The 14,786-nt window shown below is 46.4% G+C and overlaps 1 protein-coding gene and 1 long non-coding RNA gene across 7 annotated transcripts in view; one reads left to right on the top strand and one right to left on the bottom strand.

The window, feature by feature from the left end:
* LOC142829938 (uncharacterized) overlaps nucleotides 1-10,568 on the bottom strand; it is an 89,452-nt gene extending 78,884 nt beyond the window's left edge. Inside the window, exon 1 of the long non-coding RNA XR_012904883.1 lies at nucleotides 10,362-10,568. This is a non-coding gene — a long non-coding RNA (uncharacterized LOC142829938). The remainder of the gene's footprint in view (nucleotides 1-10,361) is intronic.
* The window catches only part of ERBIN (erbb2 interacting protein), a 250,724-nt gene that overhangs the window by 217,647 nt on the left and 18,291 nt on the right, over nucleotides 1-14,786 (top strand). The window lies entirely within an intron of this gene.

Here is a 14,786-nt window from a genome sequence, read left to right as displayed (position 1 = left end):
AATAGCACAGTTCACAGAGAGCCAGCACTGGTGGCTATAAAAAAGCTTTATGGGACCATGGGAAACTTGGCCACAGCCATGATAAGAGGACATCCAGCTAACTAAAATCATGCTGGACCATAGATGTTGCCAGATCAGAGAATGCCAGACTAGAGAGGTTCACCCTATACTGTTAATTTAAAAGTCTCTTCCTCCTTTGCTACACACCTTCCATTGACAGTAGGTTTGATGGTGTGGTTAACAGTCTTGCAGATCCAAGCTGATCAATTTGGAAATTGTTTTTAATTTCTTTCAGGAGACATAGAACTGGACTATTAGGTTCTTTGAGCAGTGTCCCTGTGGGTGCTCCACCTTAAGTGCTTGAGTGCTGCTGTGCCTCTAATTGGAGATTAGTGAGCAATGCCCATGGTTGGCTGTTCATGCAGGGCGCAGGCTCGCAAAATTTGAAATGGCTACTCTGCCTGCACTGCCAGCCGTTTCCTCAGTTCCTTCTTTATCACTGCTGGATTTGGTCGCAGCTCAGCAGGCGCCCTCATACCTTACCTAGAAATTACATAGTTATCAAGTCTTTACTATTATCCTAGTCAATAGTTAATAGTTAGTTGTTACTGTTATTTGCTGTAGTGGTAGTTTAAATTTTTTTGGTTTATTTTTATAGTAGAATTAGCTTGGAAAATTTAATTTGCAGTGCCACCAGTAGAAACCACTGAAACTTATACTTTTACTGGGACGTGCCTGGCTCGCCCAGTTTTAAGAGGTGTACGAGCTGCAGGTTGTCCATTTTTATATCAGATGGACACTTGCAGTACATCCACTGTTTGGGTGAGGAACACTCCACGGACCAGTGCCCGCACTGTAAAAATCTCACATCCTGAATGAGAAAAGCCATCCAACTAAAAATGACGTAGATGGAGAAAACCACTCAACCTGCCTCAGACCCCAAACACACCATCCCACCTAGGCAGCCATCCCCTGGAGCAGCATTGGAAAGAGGGGCTCCCACCAGGTCGACCCCTAAGGACCATGAAAAGGCTCAAGTGCCAAAGAAGAGGTCACACCCTTCCTCAGGGACAGAGTCAAGGAAATGCTCTCTCCATAAAAAGACTGCTTCCGCACCCTCAACAGCCCAGGGGCTGGAAAAAGAGGCATGCGATGTGGCCAGCACTGATAAGAGACGAGACCCTAAAGAGAAGGTTCATTCCTCCTCAAAGGCACCAATAGAGGAAAAACAGAAGACCTCTGTGTTGACTCCAGTCAAAACGTCATCGGTACCCACCACGGCACCAACCCGACCACAACTGGCTTCAACACCGAGCAGCACGAGCCAAACACTCCACACTGATGGTCATGAACAAAGCAGCCATCACTGATCTAATCAATGCGGCCAGCACCACAAGCCCCATCAGTACCCATACCGCTTCCTCCTCTGTCAGTATTGCAATTCACCATAGCAGCAGTGATCACGGTCTCATCGGTGCCAGGAGCACCCTTATTTGGCACTGATGGTACCCCAAACATATCCAGGTTCAGTTTCTCATCCACTCCAGCCACCTCAGCGACACCACTATCCAGTAATGACGATGATGACAATGAAAGCCTGTTCAGGCACATGTACCTAGACATTCCTTATCAAAGCCCAACCACCAGATGCACCAGTAGGTCCCACCACCTATTCCACCCAGTTGGCCATATGGGACCCTATGCAGCCTACAGAACACAGCAGGCGCAGCAGCCATAATAGCCATTGCCAGCTCCTAAATCACATGTACCAACAGTCCACTCACCAGACCGTTCCAGTTCAGGTGCTGATTAAGGGGAAGTAGACATAATGTGCGAGGAACAGACACCTGACTAGCCTCTACCCACACACATCTCTTCATTGTCTCCTGACGATACAATCTTGTCTCTACCACCAACCTTGGGAATTACTTTAAATCATTCCAAGAACTTTTTAAAAGAGTTGCAGAGATTCTTGAGATCTTCTTGTCAGGTATTCCAGAGATCCAATATAAGTTGACAAATATATCACATGCAACTCCGTGTGCCAAAATAGCAATCCCCATGAACAAAACTCTCATGAACCCTGCCAAAACTATTTAGCAGATGACTGCCACAGTATTGCTGACCTGCAAGAGAGCAGATCCAAAATACTATATTTCCCTTAAAGAAGCAGACTTTCTGTTCCCCCCCCCCCCCAACTCCCTCATGGTGGATGCTGTAAATCAGAGGGAAAAAACAAACTACTCAAACCATCCCCTATGACAGGGACTGGAAGAGGCCGGACCTCACTGGTAGGAAAGCATACTCATTAGCAAGTCTTTATCTTAGAATAGCCAACTACTCGGCACTGCTACCAAAGTATCTACACCACATATTTAATCAGTTATCGTCTTTTATTGAGTCTCTCCCTGATAACAAAAAAGAACAGTTTAAATCAAATATCAATGAAGGGGCACTAATCTCTAGGGCGGCTTTACAGGCCACACTAGATTCAGCATACACCGCAGCAAGATCTTTAGCCTCCACTGTTGTCATGAGATGGGCATCGTCGTTTCAGGTCTCAGGATTCCCAAGAGAAGACCAAGCCAAAGTCAAAGATTTGCTTTTTGAAGGTACCAAGCTCTTTGCAGAATCCACAAATACCTCTCTACATACCCTGAAAGATTCATGAGCCACATTAAAGACACTTGCATACACATACCTGTCACAAAAAGAAACCAGAAAAGGTCATTCACACAGGTCATTGTCCCTTTAACTAACAACCATGACACTATGATAACAGACACCGACCATGCCAAAGCAGGCGCAGACCGGCCTTGGAGCAGACAACAATCAACATCCCAAAAAGCATTCTGAAGTGTTTTTCGAGGGTCTGACAACCCCAGTTTTTTCATGGCAGCAGTCCAAACCCTCCACAACATTTGGCAGCAGACTAGCTGATTTCTGTCCAGCCTGGCATACCATCACCACCAACAGGTGGGTGTTGGAAATCATACAAACTGTTTACTGAATCCCGTTTTTAGTTCTCTCCCTCGCCCCCCCTTGCCTGTCGCTCTGCAGGGAGCCCTTCACACACATGTCATAGAATCATAGATTTGGAAGTCCAGCCCCCTGCTCTAGGCAGGACCAATTCCAACTAAATCAACCCGGCCAGGGCTTTGTCAAGCCGAGACTTAAACACCTCTAGGGATGGAGACTCCACTACTTCCCTAGGTAACCCATTCCAGTGCTTCACCACCCTCCTAGTGAAATAGTTTTTCCTAATATCCAACCTGGACCTCTCCCACCACAACTTGAGACCATTGCTCCTTGTTCTGCCATCTGTCACTACTGAGAACAGGCTATCTCCATCCTCTTTGGAACCTCCCTTCAGGAAGTTGAAGGCTGCTATCAAATCCCCCCTCACTCTTCGCTTCTGCAGACTAAACAGACCCAAGTCCCTCAGCCTCTCCTCATAAGTCATATGCTCTAGCCCCCTAATCATTTTGGTTGCCCTCCGCTGGACCCTCTCCAATGCGTCCACATCCTTTTTGTAGTGGGGGGCCCAGAACTGAACACAATACTCCAGATGCGGCCTCACCAAAGCCGAATAAAGGGGAATGATGACATCTCTGGATCTGCTGGCAATGCTCCTCTTAATGCAACCTAATATACCATTAGCCTTCTTGGCTACAAGGGCACACTGTTGACTCATATCTAGCTTCTCATCCACTGTAACCCCCAAGTCCTTTTCTGCAGAACTACTACTTAACCGGTTGGTCCCCAGCTTGTAACTATGCTTGGGATTCTTCCGTCCCAAGTGCAGGACTCTACACTTGTCCTTGTTGAACCTCATCAGATTTCTTGTGGCCCAATCCTCCAATTTGTCTAAGTCATTCTGTACCCTATCTCTGCCCTTAAGTGTATCTACCTCTCCCCCCAGCTTAGTGTCATCCGCAAACTTGCTGAGGGTGCAATCCATCCCCTCATCCAGATCATTAATAAAGATATTGAACAAAACCGGCCCTAGAACCGAACCTTGGGGCACTCCGCTAGAAACCGACTGCCATCCTGACATCGAGCCATTGATCACTACCCGCTGGGCCCAGCCTTCTAGCCATCTTTCTATCCATCTTACCGTCCATTTATCCAATCCACAATCCCTTAACTTGCTGGCAAGAATATTGTGGGAGACCGTATCAAAAGCCTTGCTAAAGTCAATGTATATAACATCCACTGACTTCCCCATGTCCACCGAGCCAGTTACCTCATCATAGAAGCTAATCAGATTGGTCAGGCACGACTTGACCTTCGTGAATCCATGCTGACTATTCCTAATCACTTTCCTCTCATCCAAGTGCCTCAATATGGATTCCTTAAGGATCCCTTCCATGATTTTTCCAGGAACCGAGGTAAGACTGACCGGCCTATAGTTCCCTGGATCATCCTTCTTCCCTTTTTTGAAGCTGGGCACTACATTTGCCTTTTTCCAGTCATCCGGGATTTCTCCCGATCTCCATGACTTTTCAAAGATAATAGCCAAAGGCTCCACAATGACATTTGCCAACTCCCTCAGTACCCTCGGCTGCACTAAGTCCGGACCCATGGATTTATGTACGTTTAGCTTTTCTAAAAGGTTCCTAACCTGTTCTTTACCCACCACGGGATGTCCATCTTCATCCCATCTTGCGTCACTTGGCGCAGAAGTCCAGGAGCCGACCTTGTCCGTGAATACAGAGGCAAAGAAAGCATTGAGTACTTCAGCTTTCCCCACATCATCTGTCACTAGGTTACCTCCTTCATCCATTAGGGGCCGCACACCCTCTCTGATCACCTTCTTCTTGTTAACATGCCTGTAGAAACATTTCTTGTTATCCTTCACATCCTTAGCCAGTCGCAATTCCATTTGCACTTTCGCCTTCCTGATAACCCCCTGGTATTCTCGAGCTATACCTTTAAACTCCTCCCTGGTCATTTATCCAAGTTTCCACTCTTTGTAAGCTTCCTTTTTGTGCTTAAGTTCACCAAGGATTTCCCCTGTAAGCCAGTCCGGTCTTCTACCATGTTTGCCTCTCTTGCTACGCTTCGGGATGGTTTCTTTCTGTGCCTTCAATAAGGCTTCTTTAAAATACTGCCAGCTGTCCTGGACTCCTTTCCCCTTCATGTTAACATCCCAGGGGATTCTGCCTATCAGATCTCGGAGGGAGTCAAAATCTGCTTTTTTGAAGTCCAAGGTGTGTATTTTACTACTCTCTTTTCTTCCTTTGGTCAGGATCCTGAAATCTACCATCTCATGATCACTGCTTCCCAGGTTGTCACCTACCTCCACTTCCCCTATAAGTTCCTCCCTCTTTGTAAACAGAAGGTCAAGCTGCGCACGGCCCCTGGTCAGATCCTTCAGCACCTGTGTCAAGAAGTTATCCCCAACATTCTCCAAAAACTTCCTGGATTGCCTGTGTACTGCCGTATTGGTTTCACAACAGATGTCAGGGTGATTAAAGTCCCCCACGAGAACCAGGGCCTGCGATCTGGAAGCCTCGCTCACTTGTCCGAAGAAAGCCTCATCTACCTCATCCACCTGATTCCGTGGCCTGTAGCAAACACCAACCACAACATCAATGCTGTTGTTTGCTCCTTTAAACTTAACCCATAGACTCTCAACAGGTTTTTCTCCCTCTTTCTACTGGAGTTCAGAGCAATCGTAGTGCTCTCTTACATATAGTGCAACTCTTCCTCCTTTTCTCCCCTGCCAGTTGTTCCTGAACAGTCTATACCCTTCCATGACAGCGCTCCAGTCATGCGAGTCATCTCACCAAGTCTCTGTTATCCCAATTAAATCATATTTCTTGGTCTGGGCCAGGGCCTCCAGTTCTTCCTGTTTGTTGCCCAGGCTTCTCGCATTAGTGTACAAACACTTCAGGTAACCAGTTGATCGTCCTATCTTCTCCATTCGAAACATGGGTCCTCCTTTCTTGCCCCTTCCTCTCTGCATTTCTTCCCGGTATCCGACTTTCCCACTCCCCTCAGGGTTTTGGTCACCGTCCCCCGACGAACGTAGTTTAAAGCCCTCCTCACTAGGTTTGCAAGCCTGCCCGCGAAGATGCTCCTTCCTCTCTTTGTTAGGTGGATCCCATCTCTTCCTAACAATCCTTGCGCCCGGAACAGAATCCCATGGTCGAAGAAACCAAAGCCCTCTCTGCGACACCACCTGCGCAACCACGTATTTACATCCTCAATTCGATGATCTCTGCCCAGTCCTTTTCCTTCAACAGGGATGATGGAGGAGAATACCACTTGCGCTCCAAATTCTTGGATCCTTCTTCCTAGCACTACATAATCTGCAGTAACATGCTCAAGATCATTCTTGGCCGTATCATTAGTTCCCACGTGGAGAAGCAGGAAGGGGTAGCGATCCGAAGGTTTGATCAGCTTGGTAAGCCTCTCAGTGACATCCTGAATGCAAGCTCCCGGAAAGCAGCATACCTCTCGAGATTCCAGGTCTGGACGGCAGAGGGATGGCTCAGTCCCTCTTAGGAGGGAGCCCCTGACCACCACCACCCGTCGTTTCCTTTTGGGGGTGGTGGCTGTGGAACCCCCATCTGCAGGACTACGCATCCCATGCCTTCCAGTAGATGGTGTTCCCTTCCAGTTTCTTCCTTGTGAGGTTCCTTCCAGAGCTTTCAGCACTGCAGAGCCTGTGGAGAGAGCTTGAAAGCGATTGCTTACCTCTATGGTATCGGGGGATTCCCGTGCTGGCCTTTTTCCCCTTCTAGAAGTTACATGCTGCCAGTTCTCTTCTTGGTCACGTACTGCCCTCTCTGGCTCTTCTGCCTGCCGTGCTTGAAGGATTAAATCCTGCCTTCTGTCGAGGAAGTCTTCATCCTCTCTGATCAAGCATAGGGTTGACACTTGGGCCTCCAGTCCTCTAATTTTTTCTTCCAAAATGTCGACCAGCTTGCACTTGGTGCAGATGAAATCCGTTCTTTCTTCCGGGAGGAAGACAAAGATGGCACACGCTGTGCAGGTAACAACAGCAGACCCATCACCAACCATCGCTGCTGTCCTGGAAAAGGGATTTAAAAAGAAAGGCAAGAGAACCTCCCGCCCTTCCCAACTCCCTCTCAAAACTCCCTGTTAGCACTCACCTGTTCACAAGCTCCTTGGTCGCTTGCTCACTGCTTTATAAAGCCCTGGACTGCCTGAAAGTCCCTCTCCCTACCAAGGCTCAGCCAATCAGCAGAGGCTTCTAGAATTCAAACTTTAATTAGCAGCCAACAGTTTCCACCTGCCAATCACAGCCAATCACAGCACAAACTCCATCAAGGGGAGGGGGAGGGCAGAGGGGCTCGTACAAAAGGCAGAACACCTTTTCAGGTTGGGCACCATAGAAGAGGTGCCACAGAGGTAAGGGATTCTACTTCCATTATTCACTTCCAAGAAGATGGGGGGATGGAGACTAATACTGGACCTCTACAAGCTCAACCACTTTGTTCAATACCAGTAATTCAAGATGGTAACCCTTGCCACTGTCATTCTGTCTTGGAAAAGATAGTCTAGCTGTCTACCCTCAACCTCCAAGATGCTTATTTTCACATCTCGATACACTTGTCACAGAGAGACTTTCTACAGTTTACAATAAGGATACGTGGGAGCCAGTACAGATTGCTACCATTTGGTCTCTTAACAGCGCTGTCAGGGGGTGCGGCCCCCTTCTACTGGCCCGTAACTCGGTCTGGGCCCCTCTCTCCGGGTCTATACAGTACCCAAAGTCCCAAAAGTTCAGGTCCCTCTATTAGGGTATATACGGTACCCAAAGTCCCAACACAAAAGTCCAGGTCCCTCTATCAGGGCATATACGGTACTAGAGGCCTAGCCGCTCCAAGAAGCCTCTCCTGGCTCAGGGTTTGATTATCCAGGGCAGGGGGAATGGATGGTAGGGGGACCCGAGCCCTCCCTCTCCACCGGGTCCCAACCCAGGGCCCTTTAGGCAGGGCCTATGGCTCCTGCCGGCTTGGCAGGGAATCTGGCCAATACATGCCGAGCCAAACTTTGTATCCTTTGCCCTGGGCTGCTTCCTACCATGCCCCGGTTCCCCTGGGCCCCCTTCACCTCCAAGGCAGTATCTGCTGGGGTTGTGGGCGCGCTCCTGCCTCCCTGGGTCGGCGGCTGCTTTCTTGGTGTCAGGGTCAGGCACGGGAAGCGACTCTGGTCCCAGCTGCTGCAGAAACCCTGGCCCGGGTTGGCCTCCTCCCTCACCCTGCAGTCTCCTTGACTGCAGGGCTCTCTCTGCTTTTATACCCGGCCTCTGCTGGGAGCATGCCCAGCAGAGTCGGAGGGGCGGGGCTTTCTCCACCAGCTGGGCCTGGGTTACCCCCTGTCTGTCAGTGCGGGGCCTGTCTGCCCCGTCACAAGCCCCATGAATTTTCTCGCAGGTTCTGGCAGTGGTAGCTGCACACTTATACAGAATGTGGATCACAATATTCCCATACCTAGACAACTGCCTCATAAAAGGTATCACAGCACGCAACACAGAACAAGCGGTCAAAACCACCAGAGCCCTATTTGACAGTCTGGGGCTCCAGATAAACCTACCTAAGTGCAGACTAGCTCCAACTCAGACATTAGAATTTATAGGAGCACACCTAGATTTCAGAACAGCAGTAGCTTCACTACCAGAACACAGATTCTCAGCAATCAAAGACCTCCCATCTCTGGCATATATCAGTCTGTCCATAACAGCCCGACACTGTCTACAAATCTTAGGTCATGTTGTGGTAGGCATGTTTGTGGTACCACATGCCTGCCTACCCCGAGACCTCTTCAGGTATGATTATGCACAGTATACAGGCTGCACATCCATCATATAAACAAACATCTTACCATGCTGGGCGAGATAAAGACCTTACTCGTATGGTGGACCCTGCACGACAAAGTATGCATAGGGGGTCTCTTCCAATGATCCACAGCATCAATAATGATTACCACAGGCACTTCGCTTCTGGGTTGGGAAGCACACCGACCATGCCAGAACCCACCCCACCACCTTACCTGCAGGGTGTCAAGTAGTACAAGCACAACAGGCCCCAGATAACACCAAACACCACATCAATCTTCTCAAACTCAGGGAAGTATGCAACGCTTGCACGCTTTCTCCCCAATCCAGAACAGAACAGTCCAGATTCTTACAGACAATGTCACTACGATGTACTATATCAACTGACAGGGAGGAGGCCATATCAGCTCTATAGAGAAGCAGTGTATCTGTGGGAATAGTGTATCCCATGAAACAAACCTGGTCGCAACCTACCTCCCTGGCAAGAACAGCGTACATGCAGACAATCTAAGCAGACACTTCCCACAGAACCATTAGTGGGAAATCAACTAATCAGTGCTAACTCACCTATTCAAGAAATGGGGCTTTTCAACAGTGGACCTATTTGCAGCCTATGAAAATACTCACCAGTACTATTGCTCAAGAGCAGGCATAGGCCTTCACTCTCTAGGGGATGCATTCAGCATACAATGGGCAGCACCTCTATCCTATGCATTTCCCCCGCTCCCACTTATCCAACAGGTGATTCTCAAGATCAAACAGGACAGGGCCAAGCTCCCCAACTGACCCAGACAAACTTGGTATCCATACCTCTTACAGATGACTATTCTACCACCACATCACTTTCAATCAGTCTGATCTCTGCTCACACAATGCAACGGACAAATAAACAATCCCACCTAAACCTCCTAAACAATACACACTAAACCTCCAAGTGTGGATGCTGGCTGGTTGAACTCCATGGAAAAGGCCTTTCCAAAACCAGTGCAGCATATCCTCATGAATTCCCGAAGATCTACACCCAGAAGAATATACAGACTGAAATGGAACCAGTTCACAGCTTGGTGCTTGGACCATAACTATGTCTTGGCATATACAGAAATCTCACAGATATTACGCTGTCGATTAGACATGCACAATGCTGGTCTCTCCTTGAGCTCTGTCAGAGTACACCTGGCCTCCATCTCAGCCTTGTATCTTCCATTACAAGGGTGCTCTGTTTTTGCTCACCCATCGATCAAACGATTCCTACAAGGCCTACACAATGTATTTCCATCACTGAAAGATCTAACACCCACATGCAATCTGAATCTTGTACTTAGAACACTTATGGACAAACCATTTGATCCTCTATCCACATGCTCCCTGTTACATCTATCAATGAAGGTTGTCTTCCTCGATGCAATCACCTCTGCATGAAGAATAGGGGAACTGGGAGCTCTCATGATGGACCCCATACACAATATTCCATAAGGACAAGGTAGTCTTAAGAACAAATTCTTCCCGAAGGTACTTGCCTCCTTCCACTGCAATGAACCAGTATACTTACCCATCTTCTTCCAGAAACCCCATAATGACCACAGGGGAGTGGTGCTCCGTACCTTCGACATCCACAGGCACTTGCCTTCTGCTTACAGTGCACAAAAGCCTTCTGCAGAACTCCACGGCTCTTCATCTCATCTACAAAAAAATCACAGGAATTACTCACATTAAAACAAAGACTATCCAAATGGGTATCAAACTGAATACACTTAACTTATACCATATCCCAAAAAAAGCCCCCACCTAACGTACCAGCTCACTGTACAAGAGCTATGGCAGCTACAGTGGCATTCCTATGAGGTGTATCAATGGAACAAATCTGCAAGGCCACCACATGGGCATCCACGCACATATTCACACAGCATTATGTCATTCAGACTTCCGAAGATTCTGAAACCCAGTTTGGGTGAACAATACCCTTGGTTACAGACTCACACCTTCCGAAGCTCCCACCTCCAAATACGACTACTGTTTCATAATCACCTAAGGTGGAGCCTCAAAGAAGAAGGCAAAGTTACTCACCATGTGCAGTAACTGGAGTTCTTCAATATGGTTGTCCCTGTGGGTGCTCCACCACCCTCCCTTCCTCCCCTCTGTGTCAGACTTATCTACATCAGGGTCATAGAAGGAACTGAGAAAATGGTTGGCTGCACAGGTGGAATAGCTGTTTCAAATTTTTCATGCCAGTGCCCTGCATGTACTGCTGCCCATGGATACTGCTGTCAAAAATCTCCGATTAGAAGCGGAGCAGCGCTCAAGCACCTGTGGTGGAGCACCCACAGGGACACCCATCTAGAAGAACTCCAGTACCTGCACATGGTAAGTAACCTTCCCATCAGTGGATGATGGAGATTGTGGAGAAGGAATACTCTACCCTATTCTAATCCCTCCCTGTAACCTGCGGTGGCCAATCAGTTAGAAATGAAGAGCCAAAATAGCTGTGAATAGAGTTCTAAGAGTCACATATATATTTATTTTTATATATCCATATATAGATAGATAGACATAGTACACAAAATGTAATGATAAAAATAACATTACAGGACATTTCAGACAAAAACCAATAAAAAAGTATCTAGTCACTTTAAAAAATTCACGGCCAGTCCATAGATCTTCAGAGAACTTGACAAGGAACAAACATCAAATTAAAAAAATATATTTAAAAATACAGTAATGTTCTCACACTAAAAATAAAGCATCCCCACCATGTATTTTAAATTTAACACTATTGCCCTATTATGTCCTGTGAGTTTTTTAAAATTAAACTGAACTGAGAAGTAAATTAGCACAATTTGAAGTGCCTGTTTCACTCCAGCTTGTTGATCTCTGGTATTGTTTCCTCGTGGTTTTTTTTTTTATTTATGAAGATTATAACTTTTTATAGTTCTAAAAATTCAGTTCTGTCCCAGACTGCAAATATGAGAGGTTCAAAAACAATGAGGGAGAGACTCGTATCTCAGAATAATTGCTTCAGTCTGGCAAACAATAGCCCTTGAATTTTCTTTAAAGAAACAGTGTAAACCAGGTATATGCCAATTCTTTTTTTGCCCTGGAATTTAAGAATGACATCTGTGTTGGTTGCCTTATTCTGCATCCATGAAGACTTTGAGTTTAAGGTACTTCAGCTTCCCTCCCCCGGTATAACCCAATCCCCCTCTTTTCCCCCAGAGCCAGGTACCCCCAGCCCCACACTCTAACCCAATGCCCCACTCCTCCCCCAGAGCCAGACACCCCCAATCCTCCACTCTAACCCAATCCCTCTTCTCTCCCCCAGAGCCAGGCACTTCCAGCCTCCCCACTCTAACCCAAAGCCCTCCCCCTCCTCCAGAGCCAGGCACCCCTAATCCCCCTCCCCCGCTCTAACCCAATGTCTGTGTCCCGTAGCTGCCGCTGCTACACGCTTCTCCCTCCAGAGCAGCCAGCTGTGAGCCGTCCAGGCGCAGAACTAGTAAGAACCGCAGAACTAGCAAGAGCCACATTTCTTTAAGCAAAGAGCCACGGGTTGGCTACTCCTGCTCTATCCTCTACTTCTGGCTGGGACCCTACTCACAAGAGATTGTTCAAAAAGGAAATGGTCTTCCTCCTACACTTTGTAGCAAGTGTAGTTCCCTTAGAATTCCAAGGCAGGTTTTCATTTTTTTTCTTGATATTTCCTGGTCCAGAAGAAGAAAGGGGGATGGTGCCCTCTCCTAGACCACCACTAGTTCAACAAGTTCAGGATAGTAACCCTAGCATCTGTAATCCTTACTGGATTTTCAAGTAATAAGCAAATGCTTATCAGTTAACGGTGTCTGTTACACTCAGCGTAACCTCCTCCCCAGGCACCGGGTGGGCAAGGGCTGCCTGCTCAGCTCCAGGGAGGAGGCTTTATTGTGGCAGCTAAGCCTCCTCCCTGGGAGCCAGGCCGGCAAGTGCTGGCAGTCCCATTCCCAGGGTGGCTTCACTGCAGGCTAAGCTTTACACTGCAGAGCCCAAAGTGTGGATTTTCAGCAGTTGCCTGGTTACTCCTTTACATGATTTTTAACATCCCTAGAGTGAAGTATCTCCACCCGGGGATCTGATGCTCTTATAGAGAATGGATAAAGTGTTGCCATGGATCATAGGTTTCTATTCAGAAGTGCACATGGCTATGTTGACAGATTTCCTAAGATCTGGTGACCATAAATAACAGTTGAAAAACCTCCTCCTGTACTTTTCCCAAAGAAATGTATAAACACTTTCTTTGCTCTCAACTGTTAAACATGTTCTTCATCTTTTGTTAGCATTTACTATGATTTATTAGTCAGAAGTGGAAGGAGCAGGATGATGTCAGACCATTTTTGGTACAAGTGTGGGTATGTATGTGTGTGTTAGCTATGATGTTAGTATCTCAAGGTCTTAATGCTTTCTTCATTACCTCAGACAATATGGGTGTGTCTAGACTGGCATGATTTTGCGCAAAAGTGGCCGCTTTTGTGCAAAATCTTGCTGTCTGTCTACACTGGCCGCGAGTATTTGCGCAAGAACACTGACTTTGTAATGTACAAAATCAGTGGTTCTTGCGCAAATATTCCGACGCCCCTGCTCAGGGATAAGCCATCTTGCGCAAGTATCCTTGCGCAAGAGGGCCAGTGTAGACAGCCACATTAATTTCTTGCGCAAGAAAGCCCGATGGCTAAAATGGCCATAGGAGCTTTCTTGCGCAAGAGAGCGTCTACACTGGCACGGATGCTTTTGCACAAAAGCACATGCCAGTATAGACACTCTCTTGCGCAAATACTTTTAATGGAAAAACTTTTACATTTGCACAAAATCATGCCAGTCTAGATGCAGCCTATCAGTGGCCTGAATCTGTAAAGTTTCCACGATAGAAATCTTTGAGGCTGCCACCTGGACTTTTTCCCACATGTTCACATAGCTCTTTTTAAAAAAAACTTGTTATTTAGATCTCATGCTCACTTTGGAAGGGCAGTACTGTAATCCTTGTTTAATTAGAACTCTTCCCCTTTTCCAATTTTTTAATTAGAATGCTCCCACAAATGGAAATATGTAGAGGCCATCATAAGTAAGAGATTATTTGAAGAAAGGTAACTGGATTTCTTAATGTTGCCTCAGCAGATACAAATTAATCACCCATCTTCTGCTTTCCCTTGGTATTGTATTCTCAGGTTTAGCAAAACAAAGTGAGACAGCTGGGGACTGTACAACCTCTTATGTCCTGGTTTCCAAAAAATTAGTGCTATAAGAAGAATCTTGTAGTCCTAATTGGCATTGCTGATTTAGAAGGCTCCCAATGGTCATTGGCACCTCTCAAGTGTGATGTAACAGGAACACTTTTTGTAGTGTTGTGTAGTGACTAGTATGTATTCCAAACATCGGCACTATATGTGCATTTTAAAAACAAAACAAAAAATGTATTCACCGAAGAGTGGTTATAGTTATCTTAGTCAAATCATAAATTTGGAACTTTCTATGAGACCTTTTTAAACAGAAAACAATCACACAGGAATTTCATAGAAACAAGCAAAACTGCATTTCCTGGCTTCTGATTTTTCCCCATCATATCCTTAACATTATGAAAGTAATATTCTTGTATGCAAATAATATCATGCAGTGGATTCAATGCCAGTGATTAAATAGGAATAGTTCATTTGTCAGTTTGGTTAATTTGGGGACTTCCCCATTTTTATGTTGGATGCCCATGTTCCTTCATTTATTTTATCTTGCCAACACTCCAGGTGGGTAAAGTGGTAATGCTCTTTCTGTTTTTCTTTCTGAAACCATTGCCAATACTGTTGAGGTCTTTCCCTGCTAGATTAATCTCTGCTCAATACATTTGTCAGAGTGCATGTTATTTATTTTGTGTTACTTTTGTGTTGGTAGAAAAAAAATTCTATGGCTGAAGAAATTTTCATTGTTGGACAAGTAATCTTGAAAACTTTTGTGACAAAAT

Source organism: Pelodiscus sinensis, chromosome 6, assembly GCF_049634645.1.
Source record: "Pelodiscus sinensis isolate JC-2024 chromosome 6, ASM4963464v1, whole genome shotgun sequence".
Taxonomy (NCBI): domain Eukaryota; kingdom Metazoa; phylum Chordata; order Testudines; family Trionychidae; genus Pelodiscus; species Pelodiscus sinensis.
This window is presented reverse-complemented; position numbering and strand designations above follow the sequence as displayed.